This window comes from Mytilus trossulus, unplaced genomic scaffold (assembly GCF_036588685.1).
Source record: "Mytilus trossulus isolate FHL-02 unplaced genomic scaffold, PNRI_Mtr1.1.1.hap1 h1tg000244l__unscaffolded, whole genome shotgun sequence".
Taxonomy (NCBI): Eukaryota; Metazoa; Mollusca; class Bivalvia; order Mytilida; family Mytilidae; genus Mytilus; species Mytilus trossulus.
This window is the reverse complement of record NW_026963317.1, coordinates 3650942-3677074: the sequence shown is the minus strand read 5'-3', so window position 1 is coordinate 3677074 and position 26133 is coordinate 3650942. Positions and strand designations below refer to the sequence as shown.

Sequence of the window (26133 nt, the reverse complement as noted above, 5' to 3'; positions counted from 1 at the left end):
ATCCAGGCTAAAATGAGTCTTACAAATAACAAGACACTTTAATACAGTCATCGACCCACAATACCGCGGGTGTGTTCTGGTGTCAACTATGTTTGTAACATGGAATCACTATATGGTGTATATGTTGTCAAGCAGGGTTTACTGACCATAACCTTATTTGTATGGTTCATTGGTTTGTTTTGTTTTTGTAATAATGTCTATTATTCAGGCGTTATAAACAATAGGCTTACTGTGTATGGTGTGTGGAAAGATTGTATGGTGCACATATCTGTCTGCTAGGATTTATCTTACTTTGACCTCATTAACATTGATCATTCATTGATAATGTGTAGCATATTAATCTATTGCAATAAAAAATCATAATATCTAATAAAATTTGTAGATTTAGCTAACTAAGTCCTTGTATTCGAATAAAGTAACATTCGTTTATATTGGAAAATTGTTTTAAGGTTGAATAAGGTACAATTAAAAATTGATCACCAGTCCCTTTCTGTGATTACCATTAGATAACGCTGGTTCATTTGCCAATCAATCCATCATCGTTCATAGTCTTTTAACAAAATGATGAACGGTTCTTTATATTGGTATGTAATCATTTTAAACGTTTCAAATTTATGAAATTATATTCGTACATCAATGTTTTTGATACACCAATAACAAAAACTGAAATATATTGAATGTATACATTTTGTAATTATACAAAATAATATCAGAAACGTAAACTTAATTATAAAATAATTAACCTGTTAAGGGGAGAGAATACTCGCATAACTTTTTCGAATTGGCACATAATACAATGGAATGTCACTCTTGCATACAAATGGCACATTAATAGAATTAATTAGCTGCGCAATCGTGCTCCACCTTCAATGATGATTCTAAATTATAAATATAACCAAAAGTTGTTAATCTATAGATAGTGAAGACAAATGAAAGCTATCCCACTGTAAACATATTTCTTTGCAATTTTTTAAAACTATCTCAGGAAAATGATCGAGTCACTTGACTTTCAAAGCTCAAAATTAATGTTTTTACACAATATTTGAATAAAGTAGTTAAATATTATTCGCTTCTCAAAGTGTAAGATGCAATAAATTCGTATGCTTGCACCATCCTACCGAAATACAGATTTAATTAAGTCCTGAACATTTCGACATTTCTCCGTATATTTATAACAAAACCGGTTTAACCAAATCACAAGTGCATGTTAAGATCCGACTAAATACCTATTTCCCGATATGGTCAGGTAAAATTGCTATAATATGTCACACAAAAGACAACAACACTCAAAATTGTATTGGTTCATTAGTTCGACATGTTTTGCCAGCAAGCTTCAGGAAAAATATACAGTTGAGATAAAACAGTGTATTAAACATTTTGCAGTTATTGTGGTTAACCTTTAGTAATGTTGCAATTATGGTTGGTATGACAAAGTTATTGATAAAAATAGAAAGTGTAAGTGAAAATAAAAATAGTTAAGATGAATAGAAAATGAAAGTAAGTCAAAAAAATTATAAATGGTGGATGGCTGCTATTCACACAAGTCTGTTTATAGTCTTATTGGAAGTATGTAGTGGTATCGTTAAAGAGATGGTGAAAGTGTTTAATTTCCCAAATGGACAACACCTCATGGTAATTCCATACCAATTCAACTAGCTTCGCTTATTTATAATGTTAAGTTTATGTGAGACTTGTAGTAACACTTCATATTACAACATTAGTTCAAAATGACGAGTGCAAAGCTGGCGAGACATTGCACCATGTGCACTCTTGCTCCATGGTTCACTAATGTCAACTCACTTTTAACCAAATACTTATAGCTGTATATTCAATTCAACTAGATACATATCCATATGTGAAATCTAACATAAAATATTAGATGACCCATAATAATTGTTTTGCTTTTATACTCTGTCTCCATGATTTGGGGTTATATACACCCCAGTCAATCTTTGCAGAACATGCTTTAACATCAATGAATTGAATGACTAAAAAAATAATTGTGTCCATGATGTCATATTTATTTTACTACCAAGATAATAAGTGTATATGTATGATTTGGTTAAAATCAGTTTTTCTTTTACCAAAAAAAAACCAACAAAAACTGGGAATTTTTAATATTAAAGACATGAAAGGAGAACCCTCTTTTACTACCATGTCTCTTTAAAATATCACACACATGGTTTAATTAAATCATAAAATCTCTGAACAATGTGAAATTAGGAAAACAGAAAAATAGTCAAATGTTAACTATATAACACTTCAGGTTTGTTTAAGGAAATAAACATGATTTTAGGACTAGAAATGTGTACTTGGTTAAAAGAACATTATCATAAAATCCCTGAAATAGAAAACTTTAAGATTTGGCAAAAGAAATGAAAATAAGTTTGAAGACATTTTGTCAATATTTCTCAAACAAATATTGGTAATTTCACTTTTAGAAATCACCCCTCCCCCACCCGCCAAAAAAATAACCCAACTGATAGATGGGCAAAGTGGTCATCCCCTAATGTGTGTTCACGTTCTTGTGTTCAACAAGTTTGTGTGTTAGAAAGGAATTACAGTCCCCAAATTATTTGCCCTATTATAACATATTATACAAAGTAAACTTATATTTATATCTTGATGTCCCCCTTGATGGTCTATAAATTTGTCTCTATTTCTTAACTGATTAATCCTTTTCCTGATCAGTGTGTTATTTTTATTTACTCAATGTGAAGTTTGTTGGATCACAGTTCTTCATTGGTTAAAACTTGAATATGACGTCGAAATATTTGGTCTCCTCTGAAATTCCCATTGTAAAGTCTTGAAAAACGGCAACCCTGCCTGATGACGTCACATTAAAAGAATACATCTTTTTGCAGATAATTCTAATAGAAGGACTTTGAATGTGTTTCATTGAGAAAAAGATTCCACTACCAAATCTCGTACAATCAATATTTATCCAATGTTGACAATTTGAAAATCTGAAAATAAAATATTATGTCACACTCGATGCAGTGGTAGAATCTATATACTTATATCTATGAGGAGCATGCAACATCTGTTCATTGATTGATTGATTGATTGATTGATTGTTGGTATATAACTGATAGCACCACAGGCTATATTCTAGTTGTCATTTTTTTTGGTAAAGGAAGCCATTTAGGTGTGTTTTTGCTCCATGTTAAAGTCCTCATTTGTGTCTGCCATTAAAAAAAATCAGCAAACAAATTTCAAGATGAAAGTTGTAAAAAAACTTCCTTATCTATATACACAACAGATTGTGAACATACAAAAGGAATATTCATCTCTTTAAGTTTGAGAAAAATGCCATGACAAAAAAAACAAAAATGACTAACAGACTTTGTTAACAGTCTACAAAATATAATATGGTTAACTAAAGACTGCGCAATACTAACCCCACCAAAAACTGGAATTGATCTCAGTTGTTTGAGAAATATGAGCAGATCCTGTTTAATAGCTTCCTTGTAAGCAGCAACTTTCGTTATCAAGGAAATAATGAAATTAAATGCAAGCTTTGTAATATTGGGAGATATACTTTATATGCAGGTGCTGCAGGAATGTTGCTTCATGGAAATGGAAAGTTCATAACTTCGAAAATTGTATATTCCATATGCAGGGAAATTTGTATATTGCTTCTAAGGAAGGAGAAACTGAAAATTTCAAAATTAAAATCATCTCATTGGTGATAGATTGTGGTACTGAGATGACAGCTAAAGTCGAATCCGAGGTATAAGTTTTAAAATGAGCAAGAGGAGGCAGTGTTTGTTGTTTCTTAGATTTTAAGTTCTGGAGGATATATTAATTGAACCCAATTATATTAGAAGAGTTTGTATTGTTTATGGTAGGAACATCATCAATATAATAATAATAATCTGGATGTAAAGTTAAATGATCTGGCTTCTTTTCGACGAGTGTCTGCAGAAACTCTGAATCACTTGCAAATAAAAAGAGGTCAGCAAGGAGAGGCGCACAGTTCCTTCCCATAGGAATACTGACGATTTGAATTTTAAAAAAAAAAACTGTCAAAAATCAATCATGTTTTATTAAAGAAAATTTTGGGTTTTTTTGTTTCTGTTTTCTTTCTTCAGTTTGCCTCAACCAAATTTTATGAGACTTATACACAATCCTTATTACCACAAAACACAGATCAAGTTTGAATTTCGATTGTGTAACTTAAATTGTTTTAGAGTTATGCTCCTACATAAATCAAAATGGAAAAAATTCTTAATTTTAAACCCATGAAACTTTCAATTTTTTTTAATTGTTCAATGGTGGTTGTAAAAAATCACACAATACTTTATGAAATATGAACAAGTTTGATTCTGTAAATACACAATAAAAGGATGATCTGATACAGGATAGGGAAGTTATAAAAATCAGTAAATCAGAATCCAGAAACTTGAACAGTATATATTTTGGCCTCCTCAGATTCACTACTGTATGTATTACAGCCAATGTACAGTGTTCCTGTGTTGTCAATATCTACAGAGTGTGGTAACACAATACCTAACTGGTCCTTAGTGTTTAGGTAATGAATACACTGTCCCAAAGAGTTAAGGATATGCAACATGTGATTATCATCATCTGTAACTATGATATTGTCTGATTTTGTAGTCACAAAATCTCTAGGTTTCAAAGTCTGTTCTTTGTCTTTATCTGCATTGCCACTATAAATCCATCTCACTCCATCAGTTTTATCTAATGCCACTATCCTACCAACCAAGAATTCATTGAGCAGATCAATGACATAAATGTTATTGTCACTGTCTGTGGTTATTCTAAAGGGATTGGTAAAGATAGGTTTCCCTTTATTGTCTATGTGATACACCTTTTCTTTTGTTCCATCCATAATTAGCATGATAACTTGTCTTATCCCCCTAACATGGTATGGGTTTGTTTGGTCTTCCCTTGCACCCACTAAGATTCTATTATCACTTGTTACATGGACGGCAAGACTTATTAAGGGATCTACACTGAACTTTGTTGTTTCAACTTTACTTGTTCTACAGGAAATTATTTTGAGGCTAGATTCTTTTGTAGATAAAAGTAGGTCACCAGATTGAAGTAATGGTATAAATGCCATGCTATAAACATCTATCTTAAAAGAATGCATCTTATGTAATGATTCATTTGTCAGTTTCATTTTTTGTAGTTTATGTTCCTTAAAGTAATTGATCCATATTGCTGCATCACCACAGCTGACTAAATTTTCAACAATCTTAAGCTTTGTTTTGCATTGATTTATCACTTTAAATTCAAATTGTGTTTTGTCCTCATCAGTTTCTACCAATGATCCAAGATAGAAGTCTTTAACTACTTGTTGTCCTGGTACAAATTTAGGTAACTTTTTAAATGTACTTTTGACTTGTTCAATGTGTTGATTTCTAGAAGTTTTCTCATCTGAATATATGCTGAAAACTTGATAAGCATTGTTGGAATTTAAAGCCTGGCTTAAATTCTTCTTTCTAAAGTCAAAATTTGCCTTGATCTTGTCTGAACTAATTTTTGCATCATTTACTGATTTCATCGAAACTTCCTTTCTCTGATCCAGTTCTTTTAAAAGTTTATTACTATGCTTTTCGACTAAAGCCTTTAAATCTTTTTCCCGGGTCTGAATTTTCTGTTTTTCTAATTCATAGTTTGAATCTTCAGAAGATTTGAACATTCCAATTTCAGATAATGCTTTCACAGCTTGAGCTAATTTCTTGTCAATCTCAGAATTGCACATTTTTATAGTTTTTATGGTTAGTTCATATCCTTTAGCTAACTCAATCATCTTGTGTTTTTCATGCTCTGTTGTAATACACAAAGGGCAGACAACTACCTCACAAGATTGACAATATAAACAACATGTTTGTCCTGCATGCATTTGACATTGAATGTTACTAAAGTCAACTTTATCTTTGGTTTGTTGCTGATAAGTAGCAATGTCCTTAATGTCTATTATGGTATGCTGGTCGGTTGATTTCACTTTCTTGTGAAGTCTCTGACATTTTGTACACATTAGAAAGTCACACTGTATACATTTCCATTTAATCTCATTAGATTCCTCACACATCTGACAAGACATTGGAACCTGTCCCTTCTGGAATGATTTGGATAACGCCATTATGGTGATTGTAGTTTTACAACTCTTACTCCTTTTTGATCAGAGACGGTCTTTATAATCCTTTATCACTTGATTATTTTGGTTGCCAAAATAATACCCTGGTGTTCTTTTACCTGTGTTGACCAACATAATTGTTATCTGTCTAGGTTATATGTATATGTTTTTCAGTTACATTTAGACATTTAAAAAGCTTGATACATTTCATGGGTACATTCCACTTACAAATGTACTATACTGAATAGAAGTACTAAATGTTTAAATTCTCTGTTTGAATTTCTTTATATATATATATTAAAATATAAATGTGAAGAGACATTTATTGTCCAAATCTTGATCTGGTGTACCAAAAATATTGACACCTTTTGTTTGTGGTATAACATCTTGGCCACAAGTTAATTGTTTTGTTTAGTTTTAAAAGTTATTTTTAGATCCATTTTGTTACATCTTGTGATCAATTTTATTTGGCAATGCTAATGGCAGTCAGTAGGGTTAAAGAACATCAGTTGTTCGACCTGTTACTCAAATGCTTTTTGTTTAAATATACTTTTTCACTTTTTTTGTCTTTTGGAAAATGTTGTTTGTGCTGTATTTAGACCATTCTACAACGAAATTTGTTTTACATGCACACGTATAAAAATTGCGGTTTTTATCCAACGCAATCATAGGTTTGAACGTAGTTTTCAATTTAGACTTCTTTAAATATAAATGTTATAAGGTTGGTATAGTTTGTGTTGCTTAGTCGATAGTTTTCTATGTTGTGTTTTGTGTACTATTGTACTATTGCATGTCTGTTTTCAACTTAGCCATTGCGTTATCTGAGTTTTATTTTCAACTAATGAGTTTGAATCTTCCTCTGGTATCTTTAGTCCCTCTTTTGCATTTTGTATCTTCTCTTGTCAGATGCGGATTTAGGGGGGCCAGGGGGCTGCCCCCCCCCCCCTTTTGGGAAAAAGTTTGGTTCCTTATATAGGGAATCACTGAAGTGTGAATGGAGTGTGCCCCCTCTTAGGCAGTCAATGGGCCCCCACTTATGAAAATTTCTGGATCCGCCACTGTCTGTCAACTTCATAAGGATTTATTTTTGGAGTTATCACGCAACACAGGTATATTCTCATAATATTTTTTTTAACATATTCTTGACTATTTATATTGGTAAGTTTGTATAACTTGTTGTCAATATAACAGATTAAATGCACCTGTAATACAAGTGTTTGAGTAGCTACAAAACCAGGTTTAATCCACCATTTTCTACATTAGAAAATGCCTGTACTAAGTCAGGAATATGACAGTTGATAACCATTCATTTGATGTGTTTGAGCTTTTGATTTTGTCATATTATAACTGACTTTCTGTTTTGAATTTTCCTTAGTTGAACAAGATAAGATAACTTTCCATCCAAGTCAAGTTTGGTAATTGGGTTATTTTTTGTGAAAGTCCCATTTAATAAATTAGCCATTTGATTATGGACTTTCCATTTTCTAAAAGGGTAAGCAGATCCTGCTTCACACTTGGAAAAAGCATGTTTATTCGTGTGCTTTTCAACTTCATCTTTGACATATTTTTCTCTGCTCAGATTTTTCAGCATTTCTTATTTGGCTTTTATTGCACATGTATAGCAGGGTCTGCTTACTTTTCAGGCACACCTGAGATCAGCTTTGGTTATTCAAGGATTTGTACACTGGTGTTGATTTTTTGTCAGTTTGGCCTTAACCTTCCTTTGGTATCTTCCCCTTCTCTTGTATAATTATGACTATGTAATATAAGTATCATGGCCTTTGAATGTTCAGGACCCTTGCAACAATTCTTTAAGGGGTCCCTAGGTGACCTGCACCAAGGCTAAATTTCTGTCCCTATCCAACATACCCTTATTTTCTTGTGGTAGTTTACATGTCTGTGACCTTCATTCTGAACAGCCGTAACTTATTTGTATGTATTGCTTATTTGTCCTTGTTCTGAACATGCATGAAATATTTGCCACTGGAAGTGAAGCAACAAACAATCAATCAATCATCAATCATATAAAATTTCAGGAATGGCAAATCTGACCAAGTAATTTTATGAATAACTTCATAGGCTTCATATGTGTGTCGTATCAGTTTGGTAGACGGGTCCAACTTAGCTAATACTTTTAATAATTTATAATATTTTTGATAAAAAAATATTTATTGCTGTACATTTTATATCAGTTCATATGCACGTAATGAAAATGATAAGACTGGAGGAATTTACTTAGTCTGAAGTGCTTTTATTGATTTAAGTTCATATCAAACCTAAATATCTAATAAATGTGATGAGCTTTCTGACCTTAAAAGATAGTCAACTACATTTAAGGTCAATTTTGCTTTTATTAAAAAGGATTTGAAATAGGTATTTTATAAACCATATCAGTACGAAGGAATTATAGTTCACATGCAATAGTAGTATTGACCAAGTGTTAGTAAATGAAGTAACATTTTATAAATTGTGTGCTTTTCAAAGTGCTCTAGATTAAATTACATTCATCAAGTATATTATGCTCAAACCAAAACATTTACAAGCCAGAAATGTATAGAAACTGAAATTTGTTAGGAGCTATAGCAAATCTTTTCAAAAATGTATATTATTATTCCCATTGTTGCAAAGGATACAAATCTAAAAATATGAATAATAATGTCTGGTATTTAATGTATATTTTATATAAAAAAGATAAATGTTTACATGTATAACAGAAAAATAATCTTAAAAATAGAAGAGTGGGATCTCTATTTTAACTTTGAATTTGTGTGACTAGGGAATACAAAGGTCGGTTACTAGTAATTCTTCTACAGATAGGCATTCCATTTGGCTATACAGGATGAACAAATATACAGCTACATCCCAACAGAATTTTGAAGGCAATTCTGAAGCATCATGTAGACCAATTGCTATACTTTCTGCACATTTAATACCTTGCAACAACTCTTTGAAGGGTCAACAGGTGGACTTTTTCAAGACATAATTTCTGTCCCTATCCATGCAGTATACCCTCATTTTTAATGGCAATCAAAAACTGCCTCTATTGCATGATCTATCTATTGTATTTAATGTTGTTGTCTTGAACATGCTTGAAATATTTGCCAATGGAGGTTAAGCAACAAACAATCAATCAATCAATCAACTCTGGTTAAGTTTATATTACTAAATAAAACATAACTTTTTTTTTAAATTCATTATTGGTATATGGCGACTTCTAAACACTTTTAAAAACAATAGCACGTTATCATACGACCTCAAAAAAGATTTGTGTTTGTATATTGGTATCACATTGTCCTCATTAGCGTTGTGGCAAGACACTTTGTCTCTGGACAATAACTTTAGTTTATGTGAATTTATCTCTAAGAAATTTAAACACAAGGTTTGAAACAAAACAGGAAGGTTGAGATTAATTGGGTTACCTAAAGTTTAGGAATAAGGTGCCTAAAACAGGGTCCAAATAAGCATTATTCTAGTTTTTCAGACCAGACACTATCTTGTGTCTTAGTGTATGGCTCTTTCTGAAGTTGTTCCACACAAAAAATGGAAGGTTGGGATTGATTTTGGGGGTTAAGGCCCAAACTGTTTAGGAATAAAGGGCAAAAAACATTACTTTTAAAAAACTTTGTATGACTTGCTTTTTTCTTACCAATTTCAATGGGGTTTAATATTTTGAATTTATTAGGTTCTTTAAAATGCTGAATCAATTAAACAATGTAAATTGAAATTTTGTCTTTTTTTTTAAATTGTCCTCATGCGGTCCAAAGGGTCCAAAATTAAACTTTGTCCTTGTTTTTAAGTTGGTCCAAATTGGGGTCCAAAATTTAAGATTGTTTTGTTTTCAACAAAAAATAATATATGTGGTTCTATGTTATGCTGAATCTAACCATGTATTTATATTTTTGATTTTTGGGCCCCTTTATCAAGTTGGTCCCCATTGAGATCAAAAGGGTCCCATATTGGATGTTCGATTTCATCAAAAAATTGAATAATGGGGTTCTTTGATATGCTGCATTTAACTGTGTATTTAGATTTTAATTTTGGGTTCCTATTTCAAATCAGTCTACATTAAAGTCCAAATGGTCCTGAATTGAACTTAGTTTGATTTTAACAAAATTGAATTCTTGGGGTTCTTTGATATGCTGATTCTAAACATGACTGTATGTTTACTGAGCGCCCAAATTTCATTTTGGTCCAAATTTGGGTCCAAAATTAAACTGTTTTTGATGGTTAAAAAATCAAATTCTTCAGGTTTTTTTTAATATTTTGAATCTTTTCCTGTATCTAGATTTTTGATTATGAACCTTGTTTTTAAGTTGGTCAAAACTGGGGTCCAAAATTAAGGATTGTTTGTTTTCAACAAAAAGTAGAATATGTGGTTCTATGATATGCTGAATCTAACCATGTATTTACATTTTTGATTTTTTGGCCCTTTTATCAATTTGGTCCCCATTGAGGTCAAAAGGGTCTAAAATTAAATTTTGTTTGATTTCATCAAAAATTTAATTATTGGGGTCCTTTGATATGCTGCATTTAACTGTGTATTTAGATTTTAATTTGGGTCCCTATTTGAAATCATGAAATTGAGAATGGAATTATGGTCCAAAACTGAACTTAGTTTGATTTTAAGAAAAATTGAATTTTTGTGGTTCTTTGATATGCTGATTCTAAACATGTATTTAGATTTTGATTATGAGCCCAGTTTTCAAGTTGGTCCAAATTGGGGGCCAAAATTAAGTTAGTTTGATTTCAACAAAAAAAGTATATACTGTGGATTCATTAATATTCGTTGGATACCAATTTTCGTAGATTTCGTGGGTATAGGAGAACCACGAATTCAAATGTTCAACGAAATACAAATTTTGTATAGGAATGAGTGTAGACTTTGCCAAAACCACAAAATTATATATCCACGAATATGTAAGTTTTCTTCAAACCACGAAAATTGGTACCCACGAAAATAAATGAATCCACAGTATGGGGTTCTGTGATATGCTGAATCTAAACATGTATTAAAATTCTGGATACTGGACCATAAGTGGTAAATTTAATATTTTTTAAGTTCAATAAGACCACATTCATCTTTTATCAGAAACCTATGCTGTGTCATATATTTAATCACAATCCAAATTTAGAGCTTTATCAAGCTTGAATGTTGTGTCCATGTTTGCCCCAACTGTTTAGAGTTCGACTTCTGCTGTCATATCAAGCTGCATCCTGCATTTATTTTCATCGGTAATGGTCAAACACATACACATGAAAACAAAGGATTTACAAGACATTTACATGTGAAGAGCAATATGACCAAAGTGGACTTAAATTAAACCATAATTATGATCATATAATGTCACCTTTCATTGTAAACATAACGGAATTTGATGAGACTGTCATCTAAGTAAGAGGGTTAGCACTATAAAACCAGGTTTAATCCACCATTTTCTACATTTGAAAATGCCTGTACCAAGTCAGGAATATGACAGTTATTGTCCGTTCGTTTTTGATGTGTTTTGTTATTTGATTTTGCCATAATTTGAGTATTTTGTGCGATTTTACTGTTTTTCATGATGGACTTTGAACATTAATTACTTCATAAGTTAATTTAAAAAAATCTGCCATTATTTTAGATATAAGGAGAAGCATAAGATTATTTGGCTATAGGACACAAGCAAATCAGTTTTCAACAATAGAATTTATTTTTGTAAATACATAAATAAAAGGATGATATGTATACAGGGAAGCAATTAAAATCAGTTAATCAGAATCCAGAAACTTGAACAGTATATATTTTGGCCACATCATGTTCTCTACTGTATGTACTACAGCCTATATACATTGTTCCTGTATTGTCTATGTCTAGAGAGTCTGGACAATGAATACCTAACTGTTCAATAGTGTTTAGATAATGAATCCACTGTCCTGAAGTATTGATAATATGAATCATGTCATTACTCATATCTGTAACTACAATATTGTCTGATTTTGTAGCCACTAAATTTGTAGGATTAAATGTGTGTTCCTTGTTTATATCTAGATTGCCACTATATATCCATCTCAATCCATTAGTTTTATCTAATGCCACTATCCTACCAACCAAGTTTTCATTGAGAAGATCAATGACTTAAATGTTATTGTAACTGTCTGTGGTTATTCTATAAGGATTGGTAAAAAGTTTATTGGTACGCTTTTCGACTTCATCCTTTAAATATTTTTCTTGTGTCAGAATTTTCTGCTTTTCTAATTCATAGTTTGAATCTTCTGTAGATTTGAAAATTCCAATTGTAAATAACTCCTTCCCATTTCGTAATAAATTTTGGTCAATATCTGAATTGAAGGTTTTTACAGTTTTCATTGTTTGTTCATATCCTTTAGCTAATTCAATCATCTTGTGTTTGTCATGTAATTATATAATACACAAAGGGCAGACAACTACTTCACAAGATTGACAATATAAGAAACAGTTTTGGCCTGCATGAATTCCACATGGAATGTTACTAAAATCTAGTTTATCTTCGGTTTGTTGCTGATAAGTAGCAATATCCTTAATGTCTATGATGGTATGCTGGTCGGTTGATTTCACTTTTTTATGAAGTGTTTGACATTTTGTACACAAGAGAAAGTCACACAGTAAACATTTCCACTTAATTTCATTAGATTCCTCACACATCTGACAGGCCAATGGAACTTGTCCCTGTTGTGGACCTTAAGTTTTTAAACGTTAATTTTATTCACACTACACACAAGGAAATTTTATATCACATGATTATGTAAGTACTTTTTCTCAGTACAGCAGCATTAGATATCCTGTTTATTGTAAAAATGATAAAAGGTTCCAATAGAATATAGATAACTGTTCACATGACATGGTATACTAATGGGAAATACGTAAATTTTTAAGATTCTATCAACATACCAAGAATGAAAGTTGAATCCTCAATTAACTTTTATAAAACAGAGATCTTAAATGGTGAACTAAAATAAACATTGTCACTCACATCACATCTTCCTATATCTATATAAGCCAACAAATAATATATGATTTTATCTGATTTCCCTGTAATTATGTTACAACCTTTGACTAATTCTGTGACAACAATTAGACAACTAATTGTTAAAATTTATAATAAAGTATAAGAAAATTATTGATACAACTATTTCTAGTTGATGTTTATTGGGTATTGTTTGTCCCTTTTTGTAAATCTTTTTATTTTTTATTTTGGTGATTTGTATTGTTAGTTGTTTCTTAAAATGTGCTTTTAAATTTCTATCAAATATTCTTTCATAATCCAAATTCAGAGCGGCTTTAATCTTTAACATAGTGTCCATTGTAGCTCAATTGTTCAGGGGTCAACCTCTGCAGGAAATCAGCATTCACAAATTTGTAGCATCTGAGAGTAACTCTATTCTACAATTCACCTAAATATATTATTGAATGACCTCTCACAGAACTGTTACCAAGGAATGCCTCTACACTCCCTTTCTTTCTGATGGGTAGGTTTAGGATATATTTTTTCATGGTCAATTTGACCTGTGACCTTGAAGGGAGGTTGGTGAGTGACTTTGCAACTTGAGGCCTTATTTAAGAAGATCTCACGGCAGGGAACTATAAATGTCTAAAACCAGATCAGAAATTAGTTTCAAAGTTAACTTTAAAAGTGACCTGGTGATTAGTTTCACAAGCAGTAACATTTATATCATGTAAAAACTAAGACTTTTATCATAAAATCTGTGAAACAGGAAACCTGAAAAATTTGTCAAATGTAAATCTTTTTGAAACATCTCAAACAGGATTGTAAAAGGAAACAGACAAATTTCATGATAAGAAACTAGTACTTTGGGCCAAGTTTTAATCATAAAATCTTTGAAAATATGAAAACTGAAAATAAATCAAGTGTAATGCTAATAAACTTTTTTTGTCAATATTACCTAAAATATAAACTGAATGATGGTATTTTAACTTGCAAATGTGTGCATGTTCTTGCAATTAGCAAGGTTTTCATTGAAAATAAAATGCAGTCACTCCTCCCCTATTAGATGTCCTATCAACTATCTACTTTCCAACCAAGTTTTCTAATATATGTCTTGATGTACCCCTTCGCTGTCTATTTTATTTTTAATTCTTTCTACATGTTACAGTGAGATCGTCTGGCGATAAGTTATAGGATTTGTTGGACTAATTCGCTCAATATCATTTATTTTTATTAATTTGTCGACATTAGACTTTAGCTTATAATACACACCTGCATGAACATAATGTTCTTCAATGCTCAGAATTCAAAGAAGCATGATAGACATTAAGAAAAGAATTTTGTATAAAGTGAGGCAAGAATTGGATACTGACAGTCGCTTTAATTATTTTCGTCAGTACCAAATTGAATAAATTTTTGTAGATATTTGATTTTCTTTTTTTGCCAATGTCTGCATATAACAAGACTATGAAAATTTGTATATCACTGAAAATTAAAATTTTGGGTTCACCTGTACCAACAAAACCCCCAAAAAGTGTTATCGATTGAAAAATAAAGAAAAGTAAAATCACAAAACTCACTGAAAAATTCAAAATGGAAAGTCCCTAATCAAATGGCAAAATCAAAATGCTCAAACACTTTAAACAAATTGAATAAGTGGCATATTCCTGATTTGGTACAGGCAATTTTTTATGTGGAAAATTAAATGGAAGATTAAATCTGGTTTTATATCTAGCTAAACCTCTGACTTGTATGACAGTTGCATAAAATCCCATTTTAATGACAACATTGTGTGAATAAAACAAACAAACATTTACGGTAAAAAAAAATAAAAAATTATAAGATTTTAAAAGTTCCTTCTTATGTTATACTGTTATACCACTGTCCCAGGTTAGGGGGAGGGTTGGGATCCCGCTAACATATTTAACCCCGCCACATTATTTCTGTATGTGCCTGTCCCAAGTCAGGAGCCTGTAATTCAGTGGTTGTCGTTTGTTTATGTGTTATATATTTGTTTTTCGTTCATTTTTTTACATAAATAAGGCCGTTAGTTTTCTCGTTTGAATTGTTTTACATTGTCTTATCGGGGCCTTTTATAGCTGACTATATGCGGTATGGGGTTTGCTCATTGTTGAAGGCCATACTGTGACCTATAGTTGTTAATGTTTGTGTCATTTTGGTCTTTTGTGGATTATTAGTTGTCTCATTGGCAATCATACCACATCTTCTTTTTTATATAACATTGTATGTATAATAATCTTAATCTTGTTTAAACAAAGAAATATGTAAACAGAAAAAAACAAAACAGTATATAGACAAAGCACTTAAGCAAAAGTGATATAAAGGATGTATAAGTATTGAACCACTTCAAAAGTGTTATAAGTATTGAACCACACAAAAGTGTTATCGATTGAAAAATAAAGAAAAGTAAAATCACAAAACTCACTGAAAAATTCAAAATGGAAAGTCCCTAATCAAATGGCAAAATCAAAATGCTCAAACACTTTACGTAAAAGGATGAATCAACACCGGTCTGATAATAAAGATCCCCAATTCAGGGTTCTTTATAACCATTTTAATCAACCGGACCATGATCCTTCGTTATCTATGAAAGTACGCATCATAGAGAAAATTTATCACCACACAAATAGTCCAGTACTTATTACTCCTTTCCGAAAAGATAGAGAAAATTTCTGGATAAGGGAACTAGGTACTGCAATGCCATATGGTTGCAATGACAATGTTAAAGGAGTAGGAAATTTGTCAAGTCCAGCCTGCAGTGATGTTAATGTAATGAGTTTATTTAATTCTACTTTACGAAACCAACGTAGTCATGGACAAAAACGTTACCACCGGCCTAATGTAAAAAAGTCTTCCAAATCGAGATCGGCCTCTGGAAGCTTTGATGACCTTCTTTCTCATCTACATCATCCGTTAGGGTTACATTACATTAGAACTATTCTTTTTTCACTGCCGGTTAATTTTCTAAAATGTTTGAGAGATTATGCACTTGACAAAGGAGGCACCAATACATTTTCTCCAATATACAGACTTGTCAGTATAATTTGTGATGTAGCTCTTTTCCGTCTCTTTAAACCAGTAAGATCGGAACCTTTACATGAGGAAAAGAGGAAATTCCTCCCTGTTCACTTTACCAATAGAGGAATTGATGCAATCAACATCAGCAACGTTCTACATCACAAGGAGGTAACATCAAAAATTCCTATTTATTTTCAAAATCAGTCTGTTCCTATTGTATCCTACAGTTACACCAAAACCATTGCACCCAAAATATTTAACTATAAACAAGCATTACAGAACCTTGATTTAGAACAATACCTAAAAAACCCTCTGACATGTGACTGTTCCCATTCGCCTTACAATTACAGTCCCTCTGGCCATGTTATTACTGGGGATCTAAACATAATTCAACATGAAAATCTCCGAAAGGTGATTTCTCGTGGTCCTAAGTTTAGAGAACCCCAACACATCAATTGGAACCATAACTTCAAAATAATTATGGATTCCATTGAGAAATATGCCAGAGCATGGGCTAAACGAGAAGAAGTTCAACTGGACACATTGTCAGAATGGGTCAAAACAATCAGGTCTCTGATAAAACGTCGCATTCATAAGTTGAAGAACTGTGTGAATGATCGACCCAAGTCCATTTTTAATGACAAAGAGGCTGTAAAATGTCTATCATCTCTTCAGGATAAGTATGTTGTTGTTCCTGCGGACAAAGCTTCAAATAATATTGTCTTTGTATGTAAATCGTATTACTACGAATGTCTTATAAAAGAATTAGGAATAAATGAGCACTCAGGTAATCCCACATACAAAAACATATCATTTGACAAGGATGAGATTTTAGCGAATCATAAGTCCTTCATGGCTTCTATGAACATTACATTGAACAACAAATCGGAGGACTTACCTTGTTTGTATTGGATAACTAAACTTCACAAAATTCCGTACAAACAACGATACATTGCTGGCTCATCTGCTTGTTCTACTAAAGAATTGTCCATTAGATTGACTAAAATTCTGTCAGCAGTTAAAGAGGGACTTCAGATATACTGTGAAACTGTTTACTCACGCAGTGGTATTAATCATATGTGGATTCTTAAAAACTCTAAAGAACTTCTGGAGAATTTTAAATCTCGATCTTTTTCTGAAATTAGTTCTATTAAAACTTTTGATTTTTCAACCTTGTATACAACCATTCCCCATGTGAAATTGAAAAATCGTCTAAAAGAAATTATCCACAATGCTTTTCATCATAAAAATGGTAGCATACGCTATAAATTTATCACGTTGGGATACCATAAGGCATATTTTGTTAATAAGGAACAAAAGGGTAAAACATACTACACAGAGGAACAAGTGATCAGTATGCTAGAGTTTCTTATTGACAATATATTTGTTGAATTTGGAGGTAGACTTTTTCAACAAATTGTCGGCATTCCTATGGGAACGAATTGTGCGCCTCTCCTTGCCGATCTCTTCTTATTTTCATATGAATCGGAGTTCCTTCAGACACTTGTTAAAAACAAGAAGATCAAAGAAGCCAGGTTATTTAATTTCACTTTCAGATATATTGATGATGTTCTTTCCATTAACAATCCGAACTTTTCTGATTGGGTTCCATTAATATACCCACCAGAACTAGAAATTAAAGAGACCACAGACACGGCTTCCTCCGCCTCATTTTTAGACTTATACCTCGAATTTGACATACACAGTCATCTCAGTACCAGAATCTATGACAAACGAGACGATTTCAATTTTGAAATTATCAATTTACCCCACCTTAGTAGTAATATACCAACTTCACCTGCATATGGAATATACATTTCCCAACTTATTAGGTATTCAAGAGCTTGCAGCTCCTATTCAGACTTTGTACAACGTCACCAGTGTCTGAGCAGAAAGTTGATGAACCAGGGGTATGTCAAAGAACGTCTCGTCCTTTTTCTAAAAAAGTTCATCGGAAGATACCCTGAACTTGTTGATAAATATTCCGTATCAACTTCACAAATAATACAAGATGGTCTTAAAGTATATAATTTGCGTACTGACGTTGGTTATCATCTTAATAACGCGTTATAGTGTTATTTTATTAGTCTTTATTAATATTGCTTGTACATTTTTGAGATATTCTTTTGAATTGACTCTGTGGTTATATAAAAACATCATGCTTTGAACGACTAAATTATTTCATTTACTTAAATTACTCTTACTTATGGATTTTTACATACTATGAATGATAAAATTATTCATTAAAATACTTTAAACTTCTGTTAAGTCTGTTTTTTATTTTATACATTTGAAGTGATACTGTACGTATGTATCCCATCATACTTTGAACCACACCTTATTTATTTATTTTTATTACATGTACTGTTGAGTCTGTTGTTTGTTATATCAACTTGACTATGCATGTATGTATACCTTCATACTTTGAACGACAAATTTATTTTTATGTCTACCTGTGCGAATTTCAAACGCGCAATTTTACACCAGCAATGAAAACCTTCTATTCTTTCCGGGTAGACTTTATATAGATAAATTAAGTGGTATAAGAAAAGCAAAATGAGTATATTAAATTTTATGTATGCCTTTTTGTGCTTCTTCGTTACATTTGTTGTTTTTATAGTGATGCCAGTATGTTTGTTTTGTTCAAACTTTTAACGACAAAATTATTTTTATGTCTACCTGTACGAATTTCAAACGCGCATTTTTACACCAGCAATGAAAACCTTCTTTCCTTTACGGGTAGACTTTATATACATAAATTAAGTGGTACAAGAAAAGCAAAATGAGTATGTTAAATTTAATGTATGCCTTTTTGTGATTCTTAGTTACATTTGTTGTTTTTATAGTGATGCAAGTATGTTTGTTTTGTTCATACTTTTAACGACAAAATTATTTTTATGTCGACCTGTACGAATTTCAAACGCGTATTTTTACACCAGCAATGAAAACCTTCTTTCCTTGACGGGTAGACTTTATATACATAATTAAGTGGTACAAGAAAAACAAAATGAGTATGTTAATTTTGATGTATGCCTTTTTGTGATTCTTCGTTACATTTGTTGTTTTTATAGTGATATTAAGATGATAACACAATAATGACTGCTGTACCCCTATTTTTGACATTTTTACTCTTTGAGTATGTTTGTTATGTTCATACATTGTTGACAATGTAATGGAATTTGATGCGACTGTCATACAAGTGAGAGGTTTAGCTAGCTATAAACCAGGTTCAATCCACCATTTTCTACTTTAGAAAATGCCTGTACCAAGTCAGGAATATGACAGTTGTTATCCATTCGTTTGATATGTTTGGACTTTTGATTTTGCCTTTTGATTTTGGATTTTCCTTTTGAATTTTCCTCGGAGTTTGGTATTTTTGTGTTTTTACTTTTTTTTTCAAAGGGATATTACCTAATAAGGACTAAACAGTAAAGGTTATAATAATTTACAAAGATAAATATTTTCCTAATAAAATGTATAAACTTCTTTGTGATAATTTTTCATATCATGCTACTCGCTTGAGATGTATAGATTATTACATGGCATTTTTCATATCAGACCCTTTATCGGCCCAAGGTTATGATATCAGCCCAAGAGCCGCAGGCTGGAGGGCTAATATCATGAACGAGGGCCGATAAAGGGTCTGATATGAACAATGACATGTAATTATCTTTTTATCATATACTTCAGCAGAAGCAATATAGACAAGAACTATTAAAATTTAATTTTGTTTGTCTTTGCACTTTCAACCATTTAGTGAAAAGTCTGATCACTTGCAGTTTTCCGCTTTCTGTTACCGTTTTCAAACAAATTTCCGGAAATGCACGAAGTTGCATGTGATAAACGTCACGGAAATTAACGGAAAGGCATGTGATAACATTCCGGAAGCAGTCAATAAAGGTACCTTTATCAGCCCGCAATGGAAATTCTTAGGAATTTTGGTCAATAAACCTAGTAATCCTTTTATAGCCTATTGATAATTTCAAATGTTATTCAACTGTAAAATTTTAGTAATATTTTATACAAGTATATGATAAAGAAAATTATCATCAGAAATAAGGGTGCACATGCTTTTGTCAATGTAAACATCAACAACATGATGGGTTACATCATTGGTAAAATAGTGATAAACAGATAAAAAATGATCTTTAAAAATAAGATTGTAGCTGATAAACACATATTTTACACAATTATTTATTTCAATGTTAAAATTAACTGTTTGTACAGAAAATTTATATGTTATTTTTTTGTTATTTATTTATAAATGTTATGTTTTTTGTATGCCATACAAATACAGATATTAAAAAGGATAAAAATTTACTTGAACTTAATGAGGTGAAAGTATCAAAATTTTGCTTTGTCTGAATATCTCACTGTTACTTTGAGCTAGGGAACAGCTATAAAAGAATAATACAAAGTATAACCAAACAAAAAAAACTCCAAGGAGGAATTCAATACAGTTTGTCCCTTATCAAATGGCAAAATCAAAAACACAAATAAAGTACTGCTCCGTTTGGTTTGGTTTGAGAGTCCATAGGGATTTTGTCTCATTTGCAAATCTTCTTATATCTATATAAAATAACTTATCTTTTTTGTGGAATTAAATGTTAATCTATAGAAAAGACCAGTCACAGAAAAATGTAATGATTTAATATTTGTTCTTGCCTTTAAACAAACAAATAATCACAATCATGATTTCAGAATCCTGAAATCTGAAGTGTATATATATTTTCCTTCTCAGGTTCATCTTGGTATGTATAACAGCCAATGTACAATGTATCTGTATTGTCAATGTCTAAACAGAATGGCAACTCAATACCTAGTTGATCCTTGGTGCTTAGATAATGAATACAATGTCCTGAAGTATTTAGGATATGAAGATGGTGATTCGTACCGTCTGCTAATATAATATTGTTTGATTTTGTCACCACTAAATCTTTTGGCCTGAATGGTTGTTCTTTGTTGATATCTGGATGACCACTATATATCCATCTCACCCCACTCGCTTTATCTAATGCCAATATCTGTCCACTCCGGTCTACATCTAGGATATCAATGATGTAGATATTATTTTCCTTGTCTGTAGTTATTCTATAAGGAAGGGTAAAGATAGGTTTCCCTTTGTTGTCTATGTGATACGCTTTTTCTTTTTTTCCATCAATTTTCAGCACAATTAGCAGTCGAGGACCATTTACAGGAAAGGGTTTGTCTTGGTCTTCCCTTGCACCTACTAAGATTCTATTGTCACCTGTTACATGGACAGCAAGGGTTATAAAGGGACTCACACTGTACTTTGTTGGTTCTACTTTACTGGTGCTATAGGGAAGTATTCTAAGACTAGATTCCTTTGTCGATAGGAGTAGGTCTCCAGATGGTAAAAATGCCATGTCAAATGTGTTTATCTCAATGATAGACATCTGAAATAATGATTCATTTGTCAGTTTAATTTTATGTAGTCTATGGCTAAAATAATGAGTTATCCAAACTGCTCCATCATTACAACAGACTAAATTTTGAATAAAATGTAGAGCTGTTTTGTATAGATTTATCACTTTGAATGCATCAGCTTCAATAAAAGCTCCAAGGTAAAAATTTTGAATTTTCTCTTTACCTGGCAAGAAAGTTGGCAGCTTGTTAGATATAGTGTTGACAGGTTGATTATTCACCTGTCCCCGGGTTTTAATCTCTGAATATAGCCTGAAAACTTCAGACACACTATCTGATTTAGAGGCTCGTCTAGAGATATTTTCTTTGAGGTATAAATCTTCTTGGATCTTCTCTGATATATCTTCTCCATATTTCACGGATTCCACCTGGATTTCCCTTATCAAATCAAGATCTTTCAAACGTTTATTAGTATGCTCTTCGACTTCATCCTCTAATGTCTTTTTTCGACTAAGAATTTTCTTTTCCTCTGATTCATATTTTGAATCTACTGAAGATTTGATATTTCTAACTTCAGATAATAATTTCTCATTATGAACTAATTTCTGGTCAACCTTTGATTTTAAAGTTTTCAATTTCTTTACTGCAAGATTATATCCTTCAGCTAATTCAATCATTGTGTGTTCATTATGTGTTTCTGATATACACAAAGGGCAGACAACTTCTTCACAAGGTTGACAAAATAAACAACATTTTTGTTCTATATGAATTCCACATTGAATGTTACTAAAATCCATTTTGATTAATAAATATAACATATAGAGATGTATTTGATAATAATAAAAATGTATTTATTGTATCAGTTTGTTCACTTGATTATCTTAAGGATACAAAGTATCAAATCAAGGTCATTTCAGGGGCGGATCCAGGACTTCGATGTCTGGGGGGGCACCATGAACCAATTTTTTTTTGTTAAATATATATATGCGAGTTTGAGTGGGTGCTAGGTTTGTTTTTGTGGTTTTTTTTGGGCTTTTTTTTGGGGGGGGGGTCAAATCATTATTTCTGTATTTCGATATGTTTTAATTTTTTTTTAACTTTTTCACTTTATTGCCAATTGATCTTTATTATATTCGACCTAAACATGCATCAAATATTTGCCACTGGACGTTTTAAAACCATGCAACAATTAAACAATATTTCTTTATATTTCATCAACTCTATATTCTTTTATCTGTATTTTTTGGCCCTGACTTATACTTTTTTGCACATTATTCTAATATCTGCAAAACACCTTTATATCTTCATAAATGGTGACCTTTTGCATAGCCTCGTCCATGTACATGATAATTGAAACAAGACCAATAAAAACAAATATAACTGCATGCTTCGGCTTTTAGAGAAATGTTTAAGTCAAAGATTCTGTTACAAACTGAATTTTAACGAAAATCAAATAGCATTTTATTAATGATTATTTAATAGGAAATGTCAATTTATTTCTCCTGGACGAGAGAAAGCATTAGGGTAAAGGGGAGGGGAGTAAAAAAAAATGTTGATTTCCCTTCCATAAGAGGGGAATGAAATATGACATTATTTTAAAAAAAAACATATCTTCTAAGTTATCAAAAAATAAATAGTTTAATTTGTTGCTAAATAAATTCAAAAAAAGAAAATTTGTAAAAAACGTACATTAACAGGAAATGTTTGTACCTATTCTTCAAAAACACAGATCAGACGTTTCATCTGGTAATCGATATTGTATTATAAACCAATACAAATTTGTACTATTCCCATCATAATGTAAATGTATTTTGATCTATTTTACATAAAATCTTTTGCATAGAGACACATTACACACAGGTGTCAATATTTACACACCCACCGATAAGTTGTCATAAATCACGCATGGGGACGCTGGTATTAATTATCGGCCAGTTTAAGAAGCCTAATCAAGCTGTGACAATTTCCGCACTAGATAAGAAGTTTCAGTATCGATAAAATTATGTTAGAAAAAAATTTGTTGACCTGAACTGGGGGGGGGCACGTGCCCCTTGTGCCCCCCCGGTAAATCCGCCACTGCATTTTACAGGTATTACGTATTATAATAAGATTAGTCATTTATACAAATGAACTTTTCCCTCTTAAACTTTATCTATCTACCATTACAAAAATAAGATTAGTATGCTTGCCAATGAGACAGCTCTTCATACAAGAGCAAAATGACAGAGATATTAACAACTACTGGTCACCGTACAGGTTACAATACACCATTAGATTTTATGGGCGCAGCCATTTTATGAGCATAACATGGTATTCAGAATTAAGAGTATGGCGAATCCTGATTGGTGGATATGTGCGCCCTTTATTTTTTATTATTAGAGACTTCGTGCACTCTGCTTTATACAAAAGGCAAAATCAAAATTATTCCGTAGCCCTAAAGGCACTGAGATGACTTTTCAACGCTACGACAAGACACGTATTTTTAAGGGTAAAATTGATAGGCATGGGAGATAAGTACAAAATACGCTAAGAAAAGCAACGCGAACTTATATTTTTTGGACCAAAAAATACTGTCCTAATAACTTTTCTTTGATTCTAGCAAGGTTTCGTTAAGAAAATCAACTTTCTAAAGTCTGTATCTCGAAAAAGGCTACCATTGTCGCCTATGGGGAAATTAATTGTTTATTTTAACCTATACAGCATCGACATTTCTTTATCATAGTGCTCAAAAAGTGTCAAAAACTGTCATTTTACTTGACATTTGATGTGAAACCGTATTTTTTGGTTACAAATGAAATATTGATTATCTAGTTTTTAAGCTATAGTCTGTCATTTTTTGAAGTTCTGCTGATTTGTTCGAAAAGAGCAAGTACACGTCTAGAGTTTGTGAATATAAATCGATTTTTAAATATAACAATCTCGACCCAAGTGCTGTTATCGAGATTACCAAATTCAGCGAAAATGTACGGAAATGATCTCCTTCGAACATTGAAATGTTCACACGAAAAACAAACTAAAAGAATAAAAAAAGCACGCCATTTTGTAGTTACAAACAGTTATCGATGTCAAAACACAAATATTAACACATATTCTATATTTTGAAATGCTATAGTCTGTTTCAAAAATGTACTTTTATACGAAAATGGTTTCATTTAAAACTGTTATTCAAAATTCACCGTAGTAGTAATATATTGGATTGGTTTTGTTATCAATATAATCAGTACTTAATGATATATAAAGAATCATCGGAGAAAGTGGGCATAATCTTCAGTCCTTTTTTAACAGAACCGCATTTACTAAAAAAAAACGATTTTTTTTCTTCACATTTTTCGACTGGGGTCACCGCCGATAAAAAATTGTGAAAATTCAGAGAGTAAAGCCAGAACGGTTTGAAGATGATTTATTTGTGGCATATATATTTGTGCATCTAACGCACTATGAATTGCACGATACAAGAAAGTATTAAATACCGTATAGGTTACAATACACCATTAGATTTTATGGGCGCAGCCATTTTATGAGCATAACATGGTATTCAGAATTAAGAGTATGGCGAATCCTGATTGGTCGATATGTGCGCCCGTTATTTTTTATTATTAGAGACTTCGTGCACTCTGCTTTATACAAAAGGCAAAATCAAAATTATTCCGTAGCCCTAAAGGCACTGAGATGACTTTTCAACGCTACCACAAGACACGTATTTTTAAGGGTAAAATTGATAGGCATGGGAGATAAGTACAAAATACGCTAAGAAAAGCAACGCGAACCTATATTTTTTGGACCAAAAAATACTGTCCTAATAACTTTTCTTTGATTCTAGCAAGGTTTCGTTAAGAAAATCAACTTTCTAAAGTCTGTATCTCGAAAAAGGCTACCATTGTCGCCTATGGGGAAATTAATTGTTTATTTTAACCTACAGCCTGCAAGAATGAAGAAAGCCCGTCCTGCATAGTCAGCTAACTAAGGTCCCCTTGGAATTTGTACATCCCAACAACAAACAGAGAGTATTCCCAGTTACTGACAGCTAGTTCTAAGAAGTTTGAAATCATTTAATCTCTCAATAAATGGAGTATATTGACATTTTTTTCACTGTTTTATAAAAGAAAACAATTGCATGCAACTTTCCCTACTCTCTAACTATACGCCATAGTACAAAGATGAGAGAGTGAGATCATCAGCCTTGACTAGTGAAAATGAAAAGAGGTGTGGTTTATGAAACAGCTGTACAGAAATGTTATTGTCATTGTCTAGTTATTTTATAAAGAAAGGTAAAGATAGGTTTCTTTTTGTTGTCTGTGTATTACACTGTTTCCTTTATTCCATTGATATTCAGCATAAGTAGTATGAAGGAAGGGTTTGGGTTGGACCTCTCTTGCACCTTATATATTATCATTAACACTAATGTGTTGGTTTAACTTACCGTAATTGGCGATAAGAGAACGTTTGTTTATGTTAGAAAAAAAGCGGATTGATGAAATACACTGCTCCAAGGTGAATTCAGAAAGGTGATGTCCATAAAAGCTAACAAAATCAAGCCTTTATAAACCAAGGGTTTGACTGAAAAACATCTGTCAGATTTTTATACGCCAGTCAAAATTTTGACGGGACGTATTATGGTATACTAATGTCAAGTGTCCG

The 26133-nt window shown here is 31.9% G+C and overlaps 1 protein-coding gene across 1 annotated transcript in view; it reads left to right on the top strand.

Moving 5' to 3' along the window:
* Window positions 1-26133, top strand: part of LOC134701523 (tRNA (32-2'-O)-methyltransferase regulator THADA-like) — a 259205-nt gene that overhangs the window by 30619 nt on the left and 202453 nt on the right. The gene's annotated exons all lie outside the window — the stretch shown is intronic.